At 44.7% G+C, this 20,733-nt stretch overlaps 1 long non-coding RNA gene and 1 other non-coding gene across 2 annotated transcripts in view; both read left to right on the forward strand.

Moving 5' to 3' along the window:
- LOC137546911 (uncharacterized) overlaps positions 1–20,733 on the forward strand; it is a 147,869-nt gene that overhangs the window by 105,100 nt on the left and 22,036 nt on the right. The window lies entirely within an intron of this gene.
- LOC137555133 (U6atac minor spliceosomal RNA) lies at positions 18,998–19,123 on the forward strand. Its single transcript, XR_011027832.1, has one exon. It is a non-coding gene; the product is annotated as a U6atac minor spliceosomal RNA (small nuclear RNA).

Genomic DNA, 20,733 nt, shown 5'->3' on the forward strand with positions numbered 1-20,733 from the left:
ACAGTGTATTGGATACACATGTATTTGATTCATGTGTATCCAATACAATGCACTTCAGAGCCAATAAAATTCATTTTTTAAATTTCCCACCCTACCCCCATGACGTCATGCCGCCCTACGTCAGCCCGTACCGACTGCTCCACTCTTCTGATTGGCTGTCGGGTCCCAAAGAGAATAGTGGGGAAATGGGGTCCCGGCGGCCGGACAAACACCGCTGCTGCTGGGGGGAGAGAGGCAGGAGTCCCTGGAGAGTGCCGATCGCGCAAGGGACTGCTGCAAATAAGGTAAATTAGCACCGCCACCACCGCCGCTGCTCCGATCACATGTCCCCGCAAGATTACCGGAGATATGGGGATCCCGGCGGCTGCACAATAGAGACACACTTTGGGGGACAGATGCAGGAGTCCCGCTGAGCAGCGCCGATCGGCATGCGGGACTCCTGCACGCAGCCGCAGCATTTTTTTTCACTGCCCCGACCTGAGCTCGGGCTTACCCATAGCAGCTGCTTTTTCCTACCCCGAGTTCAGGTCGGGGATACCGCCAGGAGGGTTAATGGCTAACTAATAACGTTAAATTATACAAGCTTTCTGGGATCTAGTCCCCTTCTTCAGGCATATTTCCAGATGTTAGCTGAAGTAAAACACTGACTTACACTTACGTGTTTACTATTTACCTGCATCAGTGTTTTACTTCAGCTAACATCTGGAAATATGCCTATATGACAGTCATCCACTACAGAACCACTTTAAGCCTTCTCCTAGACCAAACATTGGATCTGACTGACAGCGTAAATTATACACCGCACTGTTATTGCAGACAGTTCATTATTTTCTACTTCATTATATCTGAAGAACACCCTGTAATAACAGAAGGGTTTTAAAAGAACATACAGATAAATAATCCCACACTTAGGCAGGTGATGGCTGTTCTGATGTGCTTATCTCGCTCATTATCTGAGCTGTGTGTATTGCAGATGAATGGTTAGTGAGTTGGAAAAGTGAATATTTGCATATTATTATGTTGTATTCCTGATAAGTGTGATTCTGCATACAGAATTGGACATTAATGAATATATGCATAGCTTCCTCAGAGAGCAATGCTGATTTTAGTGTCATGACCTTAATACAGTGTTTTTCATCTTTATACATTGCTGAGTTTATACCTATTCTGTGAAGCACTGATCATCGCATACAGCATGCTGAACCTATTGTAACGGGTTGTAGTCAGAATCAGTTAGGAGATTATTTCTGATTGGTTGATGCGTTCTGTCTCTTCCATTAAATCTAGGATTTTGCATTATTCACACCACATTAAGGTGGGACAGAGGAACACACTTTAAAAGATACCTAGAGTGAGAGGGATAAGGAGGAAGCCATATTTATTTCCTTTTAAACGATACCAGTTGCCCGGCATCCTGTTGATTTTTCATACTTCAGTATTGTCTAAATCACCCACCTGAAACAAGCAAGTAGCAAATCCAGCCCAATTTAAGTGAAACACCTGGGAGACATGCTTGTTCAGGGTCTATGGATAAAATAATTAGAGGCAAAGGATCAGCAGGACAGACAGGCAATTTGCATAGTTTTAAAGGAGAAAAAGGCAGCCTCCATATTCCTCACACTTCAGTTGCCCTTTAAAGAGAGTTAATGAAATGGTGGGTAAAGCACTCTGAATAAAATTCGCCATCGCCGCATCCCTGTTCTTTTGTGATCGGAGCATGAGAACCGTCCGTTCTCAGCCCCGATCACTGTGCCGTTATGAATGCAAGGAAACTGTTAAGCTGGCCATACACTAGGCCGATTCCCGCCAGATCGACAGCAGATTCGATCACTGGGATCGAATCTGCTGTCACATCGTTCCCGCAACACGCCGAATTTTGATCCATTTCGTCCGATCCCGTTGATAGCTCCGTGCGGAAAATTACCGTCGATCACCCACAGGTAGGGAGCGCGTCGCTAGCGGCGTTCGAGTACCCAACGACCGACGCAATAGAGCCCGCATACATTACCTGTTCTGCCGGCACGGCTGCCCCGGTCAGCGCTGCTCCGTCCCCGCACTGGTCTGGTCTCCGGGTCCAACATGCTTCACTTCTTCTAGCCCGGCAGGAAGTTTAAACAGTAGAGGGCGCTCTACTGTTTAAACTTCCTGCCGGGCAGGAAGAAGTAAAGCATGCCGGACCTGGAGACCAGAGCGGAGATGGAGCAGCGGTGACCGGGGGCAGTCGCGCCGGCGGAGCAGGTAATGTATGCGGCGGGGGGGGGGGGGGGGGGGAGCGGCGGCAGCAGCACCCCACACCACCACCACCACCACAACAGATTGTGAATGGTTTCAGGCTGACATCGGTTCACAATCTGTTTGCAGTAAAGGTAGCCATACGATCCCTCTCTGATCAGATGCGATCAGAGAGGGATCTATCTGTTGGTCGAATCTGATGGCAAATCGACCAGTGTATGGCTACCTTTACACACACTTTGGTTCCGATCTGCTGTGAACAGCAGACAGTAACCTAAGTGTAGTGCCATCTTGTGGCTAAAAAGTAAAATGCATGCAAATAAACACAAATATACCATAAAACACTTTTACATTCAAACATTTATAAAATATTTATTATTTTTAAAGGGAACCAGAGAGGAAGAAAAATAAAAAAAATAGGAAAAGCTTTTATACATACCTGGAGCTTCCTCCAGTCCCATAAGCCTGGATCGCTCTCACGCCGCCATCCTCCGCTTCCTCTATCGCCGATACCAGGTCCCGTCACTTCCGGCGGACACGACCAATTTTCCGCATCACAGGGGCTCCCTCCATATCCTTACGCATGCGCCTGTGTAGTATGGAGCCGCACGCGTAAGGATACGAAGGAAACCCCTGTGATGCGGAAAAATTGGCTGCGTGCTTATGTCGACTGGCCCGACTGGCTGAAACTACAGGACCCGGCACCGGCGGATAGAGGCAGTGGAGGACGGCGGCGTGGAAGTGATCCAGGCTTATGGGGCTGGAGGAAGCCCCAGGTATGCATAAAATCTTTCCCCCCAACATCTCTGGTTCTCCCCTTCCACCTCTACCCCACAGTTACCGAATAAAATATTATCACCATACATTGTACTAGGGACACAATTTAAATGTTGTAATTACCGGGACAAATGGGCAAATAAAATGTGTCCATTTTATCTACAATAGCACATTTTATTTTTAAACTACAATGGCTGAAAGCTGAGAAATGGTGAATTTTTGCAATGTTTTTCTTCTTCTTCCCTGTAAAATGCATATATAATAATTCTTAGCGAAAAGTACTGCCCAAAGAAAGCCTAGTTTGTACCGCAAAAAATAATATATAGATCGTTTCCGTATGATAAGTAGTGTGATAAGTAGTCATAAAGTTATTGGCGAATGAATGGGAGGAGCGTTATGTGAAAATCGCTCTGGTCTTGAAGTAGAAAAAACCTGTTGTAAGGTAGTGGTCAAAGGGAACCTAAACTGAGAACGATATGGATTTTTCCTTTTAAAATAATACCAGTTGCCCGATTCTCCTGCTGATCCTGTGTCTCTAATCCTTTTAGCCACAGCCCCTCAACAAGCATGCAGATCAGGTGCTCTAACTGAAGTCAGACTGGATTAACTGCACTTGTTTCAGGTGTGAGATTCAGCCACTACTGCAGCCAAAGAGATCAGCAGGAAGCCAGGCAACTGGTATTGTTGAAAAGGAAACCTCCATATCACTCTCTGTTAAGGTTCCCTTTAAAGGACAACTGAAGTGATCTATAGAGACACATCTATCAACAAATGCAATCAGGAGTGGCTTGAATGATAAGTTGCTTGCAAGATTTTTAAAGAAATAGACACTATGGGCTCGATTCCCAAAGCTGCGCTATGCGTGTAGCACGCAATGTTACTCGTGCAAAGTTTTATGTGCGCAAAGTTTTACTTCTGCGCGCTAACAAAGCTCTTCGCGTTCACAATGTGCGGCTTTGTGAGTCGAGCCTTATGCGTTATTGCGGTTTGTGGTTGAGAAGCCACACAATCTGGTGAGTGCAATCTGTGTTGGCACATGTGTTGGGTCAGTGAGGTGGAGGTTCAATTGGATTGGAAGTTACTGCACTATTATTACCTTTTGCTTGATTTTGAGGAGAATCGATACCATCAGGGGCGTAGCAATAGGGGTTGCAGAGGTTGTGACCGCATCGGGGCCCTTGTGCCAGTGGGGCCCCGAAGGGCCCTCCCTCAACTACAGTATTAGCTCTCTTTTGGTCCTGTGCTCATAATAATCACTTCTATAGATACTTTGAATAGTGGTAATTATTAACAAGCTCCTCCCCATCCCCTGCTTGCACCTCTGACACTGTAGTTGCCATTGGCAGGTTTTGGTGCGCTGTATCAATTGTTATGTATAGAGTGCTTGGGAGGCCCCATTGTAAAACTTGCATCTGGGTCCATAGCTCCTTAGCTACACCACTGGATACCATCATCATTAGCTGAGGGATGGATGGATGGATATCTGTGGAGACTGATCGCTTAAAATATGACCTGTGGCTCTATGCTGTTTGTAATTGAGCAGCATATATCTCTGGTGAGCACATTGTATAATTACTCTGTGGGTGCTAATCTAATACCCTTCTCTGTATGTGAAGGTGGAGGTGCATATTCATTAAGAAATACTACACTATTATTGTCAATCTCTTTTTTATATGTCTTATATGTCTTTTTTCTGAGGAGCAATTCAAACTAGTGTGCATAATCAGATTGACGACTGGACTGGACTGGAGTTGAATTGTATAAGACTTTGCCTCAGCAAACTGTTCAGAGCGCATACACCTTATGAAGGATTGTATCAGGTGACTGTTTGGTATCTGCAACCCGGTTCTTGAAACTTGATTAAATTCTATGTGGAGGAGCGCAACATCTGTATTTTTAGATTAGGGATTGATACTTTCTTCTGTATGTACATAGTTGTCACCTACTCTGGCTGTCCCTATCTGAGGTCTGCCAACATCGATAATGGTTTTATGTTATTGCAAGTAAATGTTAATAAGGTGTTTTCCAATTCCCTTTGTGTTTCTATTACTTTCCATAAGGTCTCTCTCAGCAGGGCCGGGCCGAGGCATAGGCTGGAGAGGCTCCAGCCTCAGGGCGCAGTGTAGGAGGGGGCGCACAATTCATTCAGCTGTCATTCCTAATTGTGTTTGAAGCAGAAAGAAATAAGTAAAGGGAATACATGGCAGTGACTGCAAGCCAGATAACTAGATATTAAGGTGTTGGGGAGGTTGTGGGCCCTGTGGCACCTCTTAGTCTAATAGAAATCAGTGTGTGACGGCTGGGGTGGCAGGGATGGAGGGGCGCACTTTGGTGTCTCAGCCTTGGGTGCTGCAGGACCTTGTCCCGCCTCTGTCTCTCAGATCTGCCTTATTCTGGCCACATGTGGTTGGGTCTAATTGTTTTCATGGATTGATTCAACACCAATTGTAAAAGAAAATGAAGCAAATTTTCAACTGATTAAAAAAATGTCAGTTATCCGACATTCTTGGTATCTTGCATGCAGCGAGCTGATTGCATTGGACTAAAAAATGATCACAATTGATCGGTTGCACTTGAGTTGTACATTTGTGGCAGTTAGAAAAAATGATTGTTCTAGTAAACGTCTGTGTAATATACAACCAGTTATAACTTGTTATGATTTTCCTACATATTATAAGCAATCGAGCAATTGCTTAAAGCTAATAATAGCAGCATCAATAGAAATATTAGTCCCATTTGTGGCGGCATTGCACACAGTAATTATAGCAGCATGGGGTTAAATATAGTGGCAAGGAGGTAAAAATACAACTTTTCATTGCATCATGTCAGACAAAGCAAGCATATTGTTTTGGGCATATGTTGGCCCTTATCAAACCATAACAGAACTCATGACTTGATGGGAGGTAAAATCTGCCTAAAACAGCATGCTGCCATTGTCTGTTGTAATGCTATAATTACCTCCACCTTGCTATACTCACTGTGCAATGCTGATATTTGCCATTGATGTATGTCATAAGTACAATTGTATTTACTAATATACTATTCTCACACCGTACTGATTACATTTATCTAGGCTCAGTCAAACTTATAAGAGGATGATTTTAGGAAGGGTGTGGGAAATTGAGTTTATAGGTGGCCATCTCTTGACTTGGCGGCTGATTGACCATCAGATTCGCTAATTATTGAATCAGATGAAAATTGGTGCTTCCAAGATCATGCCCAATCGACGATGCAACAAATTACGGACTGAAATCGGTCACATGTTTTGATCGGACATGCTGCAAGATATCGGGACGTCATGGTCGATTGGGTGTGCAGCCGTAACACCGAGCAATATTGGGACAAGCGGCAAATGCGGTGCAAGCCCTGGCTTTGACCCCCCCCCCCCGTGTGTGCATTTATATGTTACCTGCCCTGATGGGCATTGCACGGCAGGTGACACATGACAGGTAACACATAAATGCACACATGGGTGGCACATTTATACACTAGGGGGCAGTAGCAAGGTGGCAGACTTAGTGGATTCCTGAGAGATTTCATACAGAAATCGATCGGGAATCAGCCTGCGGTGTATGGTCAACCGACAGATCTCACTCTACAGTAATCAGATTCAAACAAAGAGATTTGTCTCTTGGTCGAATCTGTCTATCATTGCTAGATGTATGGCTTTCTTACGAGTATGGTATGCTTATTGGAGCAGGTCATGATAGAGGATATATTTGGCAGGTAGCATGACTTATAGGTTGCTCCATTTTTTTACAATACTTGTAAAGCGTGCTGAAGCATATGGTCATTTTGAGTCCGACAGGAGAAAAAGCGCTATACAAATGTTCAGATTAACAACAAAAAGTTGTAAAGTGTTTTTCTACCATAGGGCAAGCACCTAAAATGTCTCAGCTCAGGGTGGACTATGTCACAGAGAAAAAAAGGTACATGTCCATAATTGCCAGCCAAAAAGGTCAACCGGGTATTAAAGCCTTCTGGGGTGGATCTTTCCTGACTGAGTGTGGTAATGAGGTCCTAAGGTTTGGAGCAGTATGATAAGTCTTTGGTTCCAAAGGTTTTGAGATGGAATCTAAAGATGACCAGAATATTAGCACCTGCAGCGATTCTTCAGATAGCCAGGGCCTATTTTTTTTACAAGGATTTGAATGTTAGGAACCAATATAAAAAAAAATAATGATTGATTTTATGGGTAAACAATGGCGTGAGTAAGCAAACAATGATATATGGAATTAGCTCATTAACAGTCTGGTGGGGGCATTCTGTACTAACTGCAAACCGTGCAGGTTCTCATTTTGGAGGCCTGTGTATACACTGCACAAGTCCAGTTATGATGTAATGAAAGAATGAACTAAACAGGGCAAATCAAATCATTTGGAGGAGATGAGGGGGCTTACGTTTTGCAATGTTTCTTAGGTAAAAGTAGCCGCTGAACCCCAGTGGTGATGAATGGAATGGATGTGGAGGTGTTTTGCTGCCAAGCACTAACAACCAGTGGCCACAGCATGTAGTTTCAGCCTGTAATTATTCATCCACTCCTGTAGCTTTGTAACCCAGGTGTTTATGGATGTTGTGGGGTCTCTTACACCAGGAAAATGGCCACAGAAAAAAAAAATTGCAATTCTGTTGTAGGAATTACGCCTCCCTCCCATACCCATCCTCTTGGCTTTTTGGACATTTTTATCTCACAATCCAACCCTCCCTCCTTCCAGAACTAGTATGAGCCAAAACCAATTCCGGGTACAACTCCTTTTTACTTGGCAAAATAAATTATTCTGATTCTGATACACTCTGTCTTAAAGTGAACCTCCGGACTAAAAATCGACTCAGCAGCACTGAAAAGGCTTGGTGTTTCTTTAAAGAGAACCCGAGGTGTGTTTAAAGAATGTTATCTGCATACAGAGGCTGGGTCTGCCTATACAGCCCAGCCTCTGTTGCTATCCCAAACCCCCCTAAGGTCTCCCTGCACTCTGCAATCCCTCATAAATCACAGCCATGCTGTGAGGCTGTATTTACATCTGTAGTGTCAGTCTCAGCTGCTCCCCTGCCTCCTGCATAGCTCCGGTCCCTGCCCCCGTCCCTTCCCTCCAATCAGCAGGGAGGGAAGGGATGCAGGCGGGGACTGGAGTTCTGCAGGAGGCGGGGAGAGCAGCAGACTGACACTATAGAGATAAACACAGCCAGCTCTGACAAGCTGTTTGTCAGCAGCATGGCTGTGATTTATGAGGGATTGCAGAGTGCAGGGGGACCTTAGGGGGGTTTGGGATAGCAACAGAGGCTGGGCTGTATAGGCAGATCCAGCATCTGTATGCAGATAATATTCTTCAAACCCACCTCGGGTTCTCTTTAACAGTTTCACAGCATCAGAACTTTGTTTCTCTTACCAAAGCATCATTTTTAGCTGCACAGAAGAAAACTGCACGGGCATTTTTCCCCTGATGCTGTGCAAAGCATGATGGGATTTCTGATGTTGTTGTTCTCGTTCTGCTGTTTTGGTGTTTTTTTTTTTTTACATTTTGAATTTGACATTTGAAGCCTAGTGTGTGCAGCTGGGAGGGGTAATCAGGACACAGGACAGTTGGAACTGTGTCTCCTGCTCCTTGTCAACTCCTTACAACCAAAAAGATGGCTGCCCCATGACAAAGATGGCAGCCCCCATGAATCACAAACATTTACCTGTTCTTTTAAAACAGGGTGGGTAAGAGATTATATTACCTATCTATTCTAATTAACATAACTAATGTAACTTGATGACAGTATGTTTGTTTAGGCTGAAGTTCCCCTTTAAAGCAGCTGTTGTTACCTTACAGTCCCTCCCGCAATCATAGCAAAGAATTGACAAAAATGTATAACAAGGCTAGCTTTAACCACTGCTATAACACTGAACAAATGTGTGAAACTGAAAGTAAAATAGGAGTGTTGCCTATTTGTAGAGGTGAACTGCAGGTAAACTTAAAAGGAACCTAAAGTGAGATGTATATGAAGGCTGCCATATTTATTACATTTTATACAATACCAGTTGCCTGGCAGCCCTGCTGATCTCTTTGGCTTAAGTAGTGTCTGAATCACACATCTAAAACAAGTAGCTAATCTTGTCAGAAACATCTGATCTGCATGCTAGTTCAGGGTCTATGGCTAGAAGTATTAAAGAAACTTTGTAACAAAATGTTCAGCCTTATTTCTCCTATCCTATAAGTTCCTATACCTGTTCTAATGTGGTCTGTCTTACTGCAGCCTTTTCTAGTTGCACAGTCGCTGTAATATCTCTGTTATATAATCTAATTGTTTTTCCTTTGCCGGCTTTGTCGGCTCAGGCAGGAATGTGCTGCTCTACTGTGATAGGGAGAAGCTATGCACACCCTCTCCACGCCCTCCTGCAGGCTCTGTATGCTGCGTGTATGACTCACAGACAGATCTTCTCTGTCACATTCTGGTTAGCAGCCATGTGTTTTGTTTGTAAACACTGCCTAAAACTGCCAATTACAAGCCAGGATTGCAGCAGGGAGCAGGGCCGGATTTGGGCTTTCCAGTGCCCAAGGCCCGCTTTCATCAACCGCCCTCCTGAGTCTAAATGAAGCCTACACATGTGCTAGTAATGTAGCAGGGTGTGGTAATTATATTTCCCCCCTATATCCCCAAAACACACTAAGTTAATGAATTCCCCAACACAATTGGTCTTATGCCGGGAATACACGAGACGTTTCCGCGGCTCGATTATGCCACCGGATCGATTCCCACTCGTCCCCGCGGGTGATTCTCTTATCTTCGGCTTGTTTTCCTTATCTTTTTCTATTGTCCCACTCACGGTATCGAGCGTGGCATTGATCCAGCGGGTGATTGGACTCGTCGGAAATGATCAATCGAGCCATCTAATGGCTCGATCGAGCCGCGGAAATGCTCCGTGTATTCCTGGCATTAGACAATGATCTGGCAGGATTAGATTGTGAGCTCCTCTGAGGACAGTCAGTGACATGACTATGTACTCTGTAATGTGCTGCAGGAGATGTCAGTGCTATATAAAAACATAATAATAATATGGTAGGACATTAGACTATGACTGTGGTAGGATTAGATTGGGAGCTCCTCTGAGGACAGTCAGTAACATAGCTATGTACTCTGTAAAGTGCTGCAGAAGATGTCAGTGCTATATAAATACATAATAATAATAATAATATGGTAGGACATCAGGCTATGACTATGGCAGGATTAGATTGTGAGCTCCTCTGAGGACAGTCAGTGACATGACTATGTACTCTGTAATGTGCTGCAGGAGATGTCAGTGCTATATAAATACATAATAATAATATGGTAGGACATATGACTATGGTAGGATAAGATTGTGAGCTCCTCTGAGGACAGTGAGTGACATGACTATGTACTCTGTAATGTGCTGCAGAAGATGTCAGTGCTATATATAAATACATAGTAGTGCAAAATGCTACTATCTACCTTGTAGTGTCCCAACTTAAACTAAAGTTGAAATGGGCAGTGGAGAAGACATTCCTCCAGCCCCCTCCATGCCAATTGCTCCCTCACTGTCCTCCTGGAACATCTGGAATTGGCACTGCAAAATCCTTTGGTCTGGGGCATACTGCACATACACACATACATGGCCTGGCTGCAAACACGTCCACGTGGCCGGGAGTGTTCTGAGCCTGCGCGTGGCTGGACTGCGCCTGCATTGACTGGCGCACTTTGTGAGGCCAGTTTTGGATGATCCAGGAGGCAGAGGAGGATGGCGATGGAGCAATCAGCGTGGAAGGGGCTGGAGGAAGCACCAGGTATGTATATTGTTTTTTTCTTGTGTTTCTCAGGTACACTTTGCTCTTTGTATGGAAAGGAAGCAAAAATAAATCCTGGACAGTTGAGTAGAGAAAGCAAGGGAGGAAAAGTGGGCAGAGAAAGAGATGGTAGTCAGAGAGACAGAAAGAGAAGGTGGGAGTGAGGGTGGACAAAGTGAGCATAGAAAATGAGAGAAAACAGACAGCATGATCTTATTATGTACTGTACACATGTAATAGTGAATACAGAGTGTTCAGTGAATCTGTACACATTACCCGCATTGCAGTCCTATGCTTTAAACATGTTTCACGCACCTGTATATTATTCAGCATACTTTGGGGGCTTAACAATTCCTCACAATTAAAGATAAAGCCTGCATTCCCCAATGTGCCCTTCTCTCACCTCAATTCAGGGAGAAAGGTTAAGTTCAGCTGTGTGTAGGAAGACGAGAGTGCGAGAGGATTGTAATGCACGGCTATCACAGGCACTCTGGCTTCACAGAGTGCGTGTAGTTTCAGCACACGCTGTCTGCAAAGTTACTGTGCCTGTTTACATTTCACAGGCATCCCGAAATAATTAAGCATTTTAGTGCCAGTATGTGCTTTTTACACATACCGTATTTTTCGGAATATAAGACGCACTTTTTCTCCCCCAAAAGAGGGGGGAAAAAGTCAGTGCGTCTTATATTCCAAAGAATGAAAAAATCGTACAGAAATGTCACCTGTGTATGCAGGTGTCTGGCGGCAGTGTCGGGCAGCCTGTGCAGGTGGCGTGTAAATGTGTCGGGCAGCCAGCCTGTCAGCATTGCAGGGCTCTGAGCGGCACTGTTGTCCCCCTTTTACAGGGCTCCGCGATCGGTTCCTGTGGATTGGCACCGGGCGGGACTGCAGTGTGTGCTGTGCAGTCTTCCGCTCCCCTTGCAAAGTAATAAGGCATCGGCGGGTGTTGCAGCCGCGGGCATCACTCACCTCGTCCTTGGAGCCCGCGAGATCAGCCGCTTGTCTCTCTCGCCTTCTCTCTAGTGCCGGTACTTCCTGGTCGCGTCATTACGTCGCGTCTGTAATGACGCGACTAGGAAGTACCGGCACTAGAGGGAAGGAGAGAGAGACACAGACAAGCGGCTGATCTCGCGGGCTCCAAGGACGAGGTGAGTGATGCCCGCGGCTTCAGCACCCGCCGATGCCTTATTACTTTGCAGGGGGAGTGGAAGACTGGAGGAGGACGCTAGGCACACAGGACGGCAGATCACGTCAGGTGAGTGAATGATTCCCGCGGTAATGGGGGAAGACCACAAAGGGGGACTTGAGGTGGACATCAAGGGGGACACCATAAAGGGAGACGGAGAGGACACAAGAGGGCACAGTTGGAGACCACAAGGGGACAAGAGGAGGCCATGAAGGAGGACAGGAGGAGGGCACAATGAGGCACAGAAGGAGGATGGGCAGGACACAATGGGGGTAGCAGGACACAATGAGGCACAGAAGGAGGACGGGCAGGACACAATGGGGATAGCAGGAAACCACAAAGTTGGTCAGGAGGGGGGACATGAGAAGGCCACAATGGGGGACATGAGAAGGCCACAATGGGGGACATGAGAAAGCCACAATGGGGGCAGGAGAAAGCCACAACAGGGGTCAGGAGGAGGCCAGAGGGGGGGGGGACAGGAGGAGGCCACAAGGGGGGACAGGAAAGGCCACAAGGGGGGACAAGAGAGGCCACAAGGGGGGGGACAAGAGAGGCCACAAGGGGGACAAGAGGAAGCAACAAGGGGGGGCACGAGAGGCCACAAGGGGGGACAGGAGGAGGCCACAAGGGGGACAGGAGAACGATACCCACTGAGACAGGAGAAGGACACCCTGGGGGACAGGAGGAAAACATCTACAAGATGCCCCTGGACCAAAGACGCATCAGGTTTAGAATATCTTTTTTTCCCTGGTTTTTGCCCTCTAAACCTAGGTGCGTCTTATAGTCCGGAGCGTCTTATATTCCGAAAAATACGGTACCTGGCAATCGTGCGCCCTCTCAGCTGCCTGCAGTTAGGCATAGTTACTCCTCCCTGGCTGCAAGGCTGTCTAGAATAAGGCTGTTTCCCTTCTTCTTCTTCTCCTCGAGGCTCGAGCGATCCATCTCCTCTCTGCTTCCAGTTCCCCCCATAATGCCGAGCGGAGGGGCGGAGCCAGATAACAGCCGACATGTATAACCCCAAGACGGAAAGACTAGAGACAGACTGTGCTGCGGGGACACGTAACTGTAGTAAGCTGCCGACTCTGCAACAACCGGTGGGATGACCCGCCCCAAGCCCCGCCCCACCCTAGGCACAAGCCTAGGAGGCCTGTGCGCAAATCCGGCCCTGGCAGGGAGTGGCAGAAACAGTAAAGAGGGGCCCAAGAGAACATAATGAATAGAATGGTATGCTTTTTATTGTTAGAATTTTAGAGTACAGATTCTCTTTAAAGGCAGAGGAACAGCAGAGTAGCCAGGCAACTGGCATTGTTTAAAAGGAATTAAATATGGCAACCTCCATATTCTTCTCGCTCAGGTTCCCTTTAAGTTTTACTTTTATGTGTGTGACCAGCTGCACAGCTGTGATTGTTTGCCGGGAGTACAGGGAAGAGGTAACCTCAGAGTGCTGTGTGAATTGTTTTTGGGTGATAATGAGGAAAATGTGTAAGCATCATGGACTGACAGAGTGAGATAAAATGAGAAAAAAAAAGCAGTTCAAGGAACGGATCAGTCGAGAATATGAGAAACCATATACTATGAAAAAAAACTGGGAATGCCTGAAAGAAGGCTTGCAGAGCTCAAAAGAGAATTTGGGAAGCCCAGGTGCAGCCATCAAGGACCCATTTCCACTAGTGCCGAATTTGACATGAATTTTCAGCGTTTCCCTGCAGGTGAGAGAGCCGGGGAAACGCTGCCTATCTTTTTAATGGTTTCACGGTTCAGATCACACTGCTGTGTGAATCTGGACAGCATGCTGAATTTTTAATGCTGCATGCACACGTTTCGGGCTGTGTCTTCACAGCACAACTGGAGCCGTTGCCTAAACAGATATGGCCACTGCTTCTTGCGGAAAGTGGCCCTTAAAGCAGGGGCGTAACTAGAAATCCCCAGGCCCTCCTGCAAAGAAAATCCCCCCCCCCAGGTCCGCTCAGGGCCGTTTTGGGGGGCAGGAGGGGCAGCAACATGATAGGATAGCATGGCCGCACATCGGTGGGGAGGGGGGGGCACAGTAACCCCTTCACCTCGGGCTCTCCCCTCAGACTGTCCTCTATCCCTGCCAATGTGCGGCCACGCTTTCCCCTCATGCTGTGACCCCTCCTGCCCTCCAAAACGGCCCTGAGCAGGCCCCAGGAGCAGGGGCAGCATCCCCTACTGTTACGCCCCTGCCTTAGAGTAACAAATCCAAGTTGTAGTGAGAAATCAGAATTATGCTTCTGCATTTTGAGTACATAAAAATCTGAGAAAATCAGCAGGTGTAAAGCAGAAACTACAGGTTTCTGTTTTAAATATTAGCTAAAATATTATGGCTCTTATTCAAATAACTTTTTCTCCTGAGTTTTCTCCTAGGACATCATTTTTCATCTTTTTTTAAAAATCACTTTTAAGATTGGGACCTACTAGAGTGATTTTGACTGTGTCTTTGGATCGCAGACAATCGCTGGCGATACCAAAAAATGCTTTGCTAATGTATTTAACCATTGCAGCCTGCAGGTGTTTTCACCTCTAGGACAAAAGCAATTTTCCCCTGCCAGTGATTCTTTCATTCATTCGCCAATAACTTTATTACTACTTATCACAATGAAACAAACTATAGCTTGTTTTTTTTGCCACCAATTAGGCTTTCTTTGAGTGGTACATTTTGCTAAGAGTTATTTAATTCTAAAGACATTTTAATTGGAATAATAAGAAAGAAATGAAAAAAAAAACCTTATTTCTCAGTTTTCGGCCATAATAGTTTTTATAATAAAACGTTCTAGTGTGCATAAAAACCACACATTTTATTTGCCCATTTGTACCAGTTATTGCAACGTTTAAAATATTTCCTTAGTACAATGTATGGCGTTAATATTTTATTTGGAAATAAAGGTGTATTTTTCTGTTTGCTTCCATCATGAATTACAAGCCCATATAGGCAAAAGATAACAGTAAAATATAATACACTCTCACAAAATATATATGAAAAAAGTTTAGTTCCCAAGGTAACTATGTATTTTTTTTTTAAACTGTATTTGTTTTAAACACACACACACACACACACACATATATATATATATATATATATATATATATATATATATATATATATATATATATATATATATATATATATATACATATATATATATATATATATATATACATATATATATACATATATATATATAGATATAGATATACATATATATGTGTATATATATATACATATATATATATATATATATATATATATATATATATATATATATATATAAAAGCTAGGGGGGTTGGGGGTTAATCAGGCTTTATTAAATGTGTAATGTTGTTGTTTTTGCTTTGTTTGTTTTTTTCCTACTTTAATTTTACTTTTTGGCCACTAGGTGGTGCTAAGCACTCTCCTGGAAGATACCAGGAAGTGCTTGATCTTTTTTTTTTTACATTTTGTGACACTCATTCACTCATTCACAGGGGATCGTTTGCCTTGGGGGAACCCTTGCTCCCCTTCCGCAATTGATACCCTGTAAAAGCGGTGGGGAATGAGCGCATACCCAACTGTTACAAGTGCGCACCCGCTGCAACACCGCTGGATGAATATATATGTCCAGATTCCCACTAAGCAGTTGGACGAATATATTCATCCATTTAGGTTTAAGTGGCTAATTGGTGGGGAATGCATTAGTGCGATTGTGAATAGGTCTAATCTCAATTGCAGGACATGCAGCATTTTGGGTGCGTTTGTGCTACAATGCAAAATACACAAGCACTGCAAATTCACTTTTAAATCACTTTTCAAAGTGATTTTGCAGTAATTTGGAGTACTCACCCGATGTCCTGATGTCCGGCTTCCACCTGTAGTCCTGCCCCCGAGCAGAAGAGGTTACAGGTGTGTCTCTGATTGGAGCTAGAGAAGCACCTATGACCTTTTCTGCTAGGGGTGAGGCTAAAGATGGAAGCTAGACATTGGGATACACAGCGAGTATATAAAACTTTATTTATAAAGGGAAATCGCTAATCAGAAGCGCTGTACAGTTTACTGTACATCGCTTCAAAACACCACAACTCGCAAAATTCCTAGGAATCGATGCACACAGAGCATGCATGATTTGAAAGCGCTGCAGGGATTCCAAGTGGCCTGGCCTTAAAGAGAACCTAAAGTCAACCAAAAAAAATGAGATTAACTCACCTGGGGCTTCCCTCAGCCCCCTGCAGACGATCGGTGCCCTCGCAGCACCGCTCCGATGGCCCAGGACCCGCCGGCGAACACTTCCGGTTTGGCCGTCACCGGCCGACAGGCATGGGAACGTGAGTGATTGTTCGCATTCCCAGCCTGTATATCGCCCCCTATGCTGCTATCGCAGCCAGGAGGCCACATAGGGGGCGATATACAGGCTGGGAACGCGAACAATCACTCGCGTTCCCATGCCTGTCGGCCGGTGACGGCCAAACCGGAAGTGTTCGCCGGCGGGTCCTGGGCCATCGGAGCGGTGCTGCGAGGGCACCGATCGTCTGCAGGGGGCTGAGGGAAGCCCCAGGTGAGTTAATCTCATTTTTTTGGTTGCCTTTAGGTTCACTTTAAAGTAAACCAGAGAGCTCCTAAAGATTTGATACTTACTTGGGGCTTTCTCCCACCCTAAAAAACATGTCTCAGTCCCTAGCTGTCCTCCCGCGGTCTGCCATTCAGCCGCAATCAGCCCTGGTAACTGACCTGGTAAGTTGTCAGTCCAGGTCTGCTGCGCATGTATGGGAGGTCTGCGCATGCGCAGAAGACCCAGACTGGACCCGATGCCTGTCGCACCTGAACGGCAGCCTGCGGGAGGACAGCGAGGGACTCAGACGTGTTTATGGGGTGGGAGAAAGCCCCAGGTAAGTATCAAATCTTTACTTTAGGAGGTCTCACAGATGGGAGGTTGGTAAAAACCACAGTCTCATAGGTGCCTTTTAATATTCATTAAAGTTAGTAATCTATTATGAAGAGGTTTGTTATGGTAGTTAGATTGGTGCAGACACCCATGAAAGGAGCCTCCCATGAGTAAGAAGATGTGGTTAGTGGAGGGCTGATATGATGACTGCATTTCTGACCTTCACAGGCTTAGGGCTGGTTCACACTGCAAGAGCTTTTTCTAAGTGCTTGTGATTTTAAAAGTTCTTGCTAATGTAATGCTAGGAGTGTGTTTTCACCTGTGCCATGTGATTTTATAAAAATCACCCATTGCACTCCTTGCAGTGTGAACCAGGCCTTACTGTGGAATGCTCGAGACATGTAACTTTTTTAAGTGAAAAAGCAGTAATCTCCAGACTGAGGGCTGGTGCATACCAGAGCAGTTCATGAGCGTTTTTAAAAATGCTAGCAGCTTGAAAACCACTTGGGTAATGTATTTGAATGGGACGGTGCACACCAGAGTGGTTTGTTTTTTCCACAAATGCAAACTCGGGGGCTGCAGCATTTTTTAGAATTCTGAGGCGTTTCTGCCTCAATGTTAAAGTATAGGAAAGTGGAAAACCGCTCTGAAAAATGCTAGATCAGATCGGTTTTCCAGGCGTTTTTGTTACAGAAGCTGTTCAGTAACAGCTTTACTGTAACAATATATGACAACTGCTACACAAAAATGCTCCAAAAAACGCTAGGCATGTTTAGAGAATGTCTCTAAACATGCCTAGAATCGCTCTGAAAATCTGCTTCAAAAGGGTTTTGGTGTGCACTGGCCCTACCAGATATACCACTGACAAGCAGTTTTAAAACCGCAATGATTCTGGGGATAAGAATTACATGGCATGCAGATTTAAAAGACAATACAATAATTTTGCTTGGAATTCTGTTTTTAAAGAATTATTGGGTGGTGATCTGAAGTTTGGCTCATGCATGGAATAGAATTAAGAAGTGCAGCTGTTTCTTTGGCCCACCTGTTTGCATCTCTAATCTGTCGCATTTCCCCTGGAACGCTTGTGTGTGTGTCTGTGTGTGTGTGTGTCTGTGTGTGAGAGTGTGTATGTGTGTGTGCCCGTATGCTCCTCAGTATTTGTTTCAAGTGGTAACAGATCTTTAGAAAGAAAGAGACTGCATATTCGGGACTGGTTTTTGTGCACCTGCCTCCATACCCACCAACCCCTATTCTATGTTCAGGTATCCCCCATCCCTTTTCATGTCAATTCTACTCTGTCTTGTGCAGCAGGCCTATCTTTCATATGTAGAAACCACCTTTTCTATCAGCAGTCTTGTGCAGTCTCCCACATGCAGCATTCCCCCTAGGTGACAGTGTGGCCTTGATATATGAAGGATGGAGGTCAGTGGCGAGCTGTGTGAGCTAATAAACCTGGAGACTGGATTCATCACGGCAGAGATATAAAAGAGAGAAGGACGGGGAAGGTGCTTCCTGTGCATGTAACGCTTGTGGTGCTGGGAGCTTATGCTGTAAAGAGCTGCTCACCTTTATGGATGGCTGACAGTATCTTATGACATAGGTCAGCATATGCACTTGTATATCAGATGTCCAAGTCTTGTCTATAGCCATGACTAAGAGGGATGCCCGGAGGTGCGGGAGCAACAGGACATGAAGTATCCACACAAAAAACATATTTTTTTATAAATTTCAGGATATAATAAATTAATGAATGTTAACGCGTTTCGCAAAGATTTAATAATAAAACAATGAACACTAAAGCATTTTAAGATAACTTGAAATGGACTCAACACAGATGAAACTATCAGAAAGAAATGTTTCATGTAATAGTAGCAACCAGTTACAGTGTTTGGGGAGGATAGAATGACATGGATGGGATGGAACAAAATGAGAACAAATTGAGCACAAAACTCAAAAGAGGAGGAGCTGAAACTCCAGATGTAAGACACTTTTATTTGATAATGTTCGTGTTAATGCTGTGTGTGTAAGTAAACATGGGCATGAGAAAAAATAAATAGCATAATGTTGGTTGTGGAGATCATGTTGTGTGAAGATGAGTGAATTGGAAATATATTTGTATGTGAATGAGTAAATAGTGAAGTCAGGTGTTGTATGAAAGGAGAGAAGGTTAACCCTTGACAAGAATGGAAGAGTTCCCAGTGGCCTTTACAACACATACAGGTTAAGGCATTGCCATTTACTAATCGTGGTAACTCTAACCAAGTTTTTCTGTGTGTTCAGGCTCAGCCGCAGCGTCACTTACTCTCCAGACTGTATCAGGAGCTCTTGGCAGGTACCCTATCCCCACCGTTCCTATTTCTTGACAAATGGGAGAAAACTTTTGGCAAAGACTTTGATGGGGAGACATGAATGAAAATATGCAACTTAGCTCATAAAAGTACTCTTAATGTGTCTATGCAAGAATGCAATTTCAAGATATTGGCCTCAATTCACTAAGATCATGTTGGAGATAATAAGGCAAGAGAAAACTTACCACCACGCATCAATCTTGCCTTATTAAGGTGTAGAGATACGTTTTCACTGTAAGAGAGTTAAAGTGATTGTCCAAGCTACAAAAAAAAAGATCCACTTACCGGGCTTCCTCCAGCCTGTGGCAGCCGTCCTTTGACCTCGTCGCAGCTCTGATGGCTCCCGGTCTTCTCCACTGGTGCAGCCGACCTCGCCAGGACGGCTGCCATTGGCTGGAGGAAGCCCCAGGTAAGAGGATCTTTTTTTTCTAACTTGGACAATTCCTTTAACTTATCACTTCAGTCCTTAAAGAGGAGCTGTTAGGTATAAGGTCTCAGAGAAAATAAACACATATATCAGTAGCTAAAGATTGGCTGTACTTACATTACATATGCATTTCACTGTCCACGTTTGTACTTCACAGAATTTTTATATAGTATATGCAGAGATTGATGCTCCTGACAGCTCATGGCAGGTTCCATGTTTTTCTGTCAAATGTGTCGTCATGTCCTGCCTGCTTCCTGATCACAGAAAAGCTTGTGCTGAATAACACAGTGTGCAGTGAATATTAATGAGCCATGTGGCTAGGAACAATAGCTGACTCCTGCAGTGTACTCGGCCCGGAGATTTATCAGTGCTACTCGCTAGACTGATTACAAGCTGCTGTAACGTCTCATTAGCAGCCGAGGGGAGGGCCCCAGAATGCTTTGCAGTATAGTATGCGGCTTGCGTCCTCTTAGGTCTAACAGCTTTTCTGATAAGAACACATCAAAGGTAAGAGAGATTTTTATCTTCAATAATGCCTTTATGGCTTCCTTCTAAACTGTTTAACACAGGAGAATAGAGGTTTAAATTAGCTTCTGCAGCCTGACAGTTACTCTTTAAGTGACCTCCTCTGTAGTTATTTTCGCATGCAGTTAATTAACAGCCTGTCTTTAACTTTAGAATTCTGTAGTTTTTTTAAGGATCGAAGAGTTAACTTTAGAGATCTCACCTTAACATAAAGACAGAAGAGTTAACTTTAGGTTTGCCTGAGGTAAAATGTTTTCTGAATACTACATGCCTTATCACCATGGTGACCACTCTAGAAATGTTATTTAAGGCAGGAGATAAGCCTAGTGAATTGAGGCCAATGTCTTGGTGGTATTGCACACCAGTTCTCCTTAGTAAGATCTACAGCTCGCACTCTGATTTGTGTTAGAGATGTGCAGCCCAACCGGGTAATATGCGCCATATATGGTGGTCATGCTCCCAAATTTCAAGATATTGGAGACCGGTGCAGATGCTGAAAAAATATTGCTGAATTCTATATTGCCTGGGAGCCAGAGGCATTTTTATTTCACCTGGGACAGGCAAGGGCTTCAAAGGTTCT

Source organism: Hyperolius riggenbachi, chromosome 2, assembly GCF_040937935.1.
Source record: "Hyperolius riggenbachi isolate aHypRig1 chromosome 2, aHypRig1.pri, whole genome shotgun sequence".
Classification (NCBI taxonomy): Eukaryota; Metazoa; Chordata; class Amphibia; order Anura; family Hyperoliidae; genus Hyperolius; species Hyperolius riggenbachi.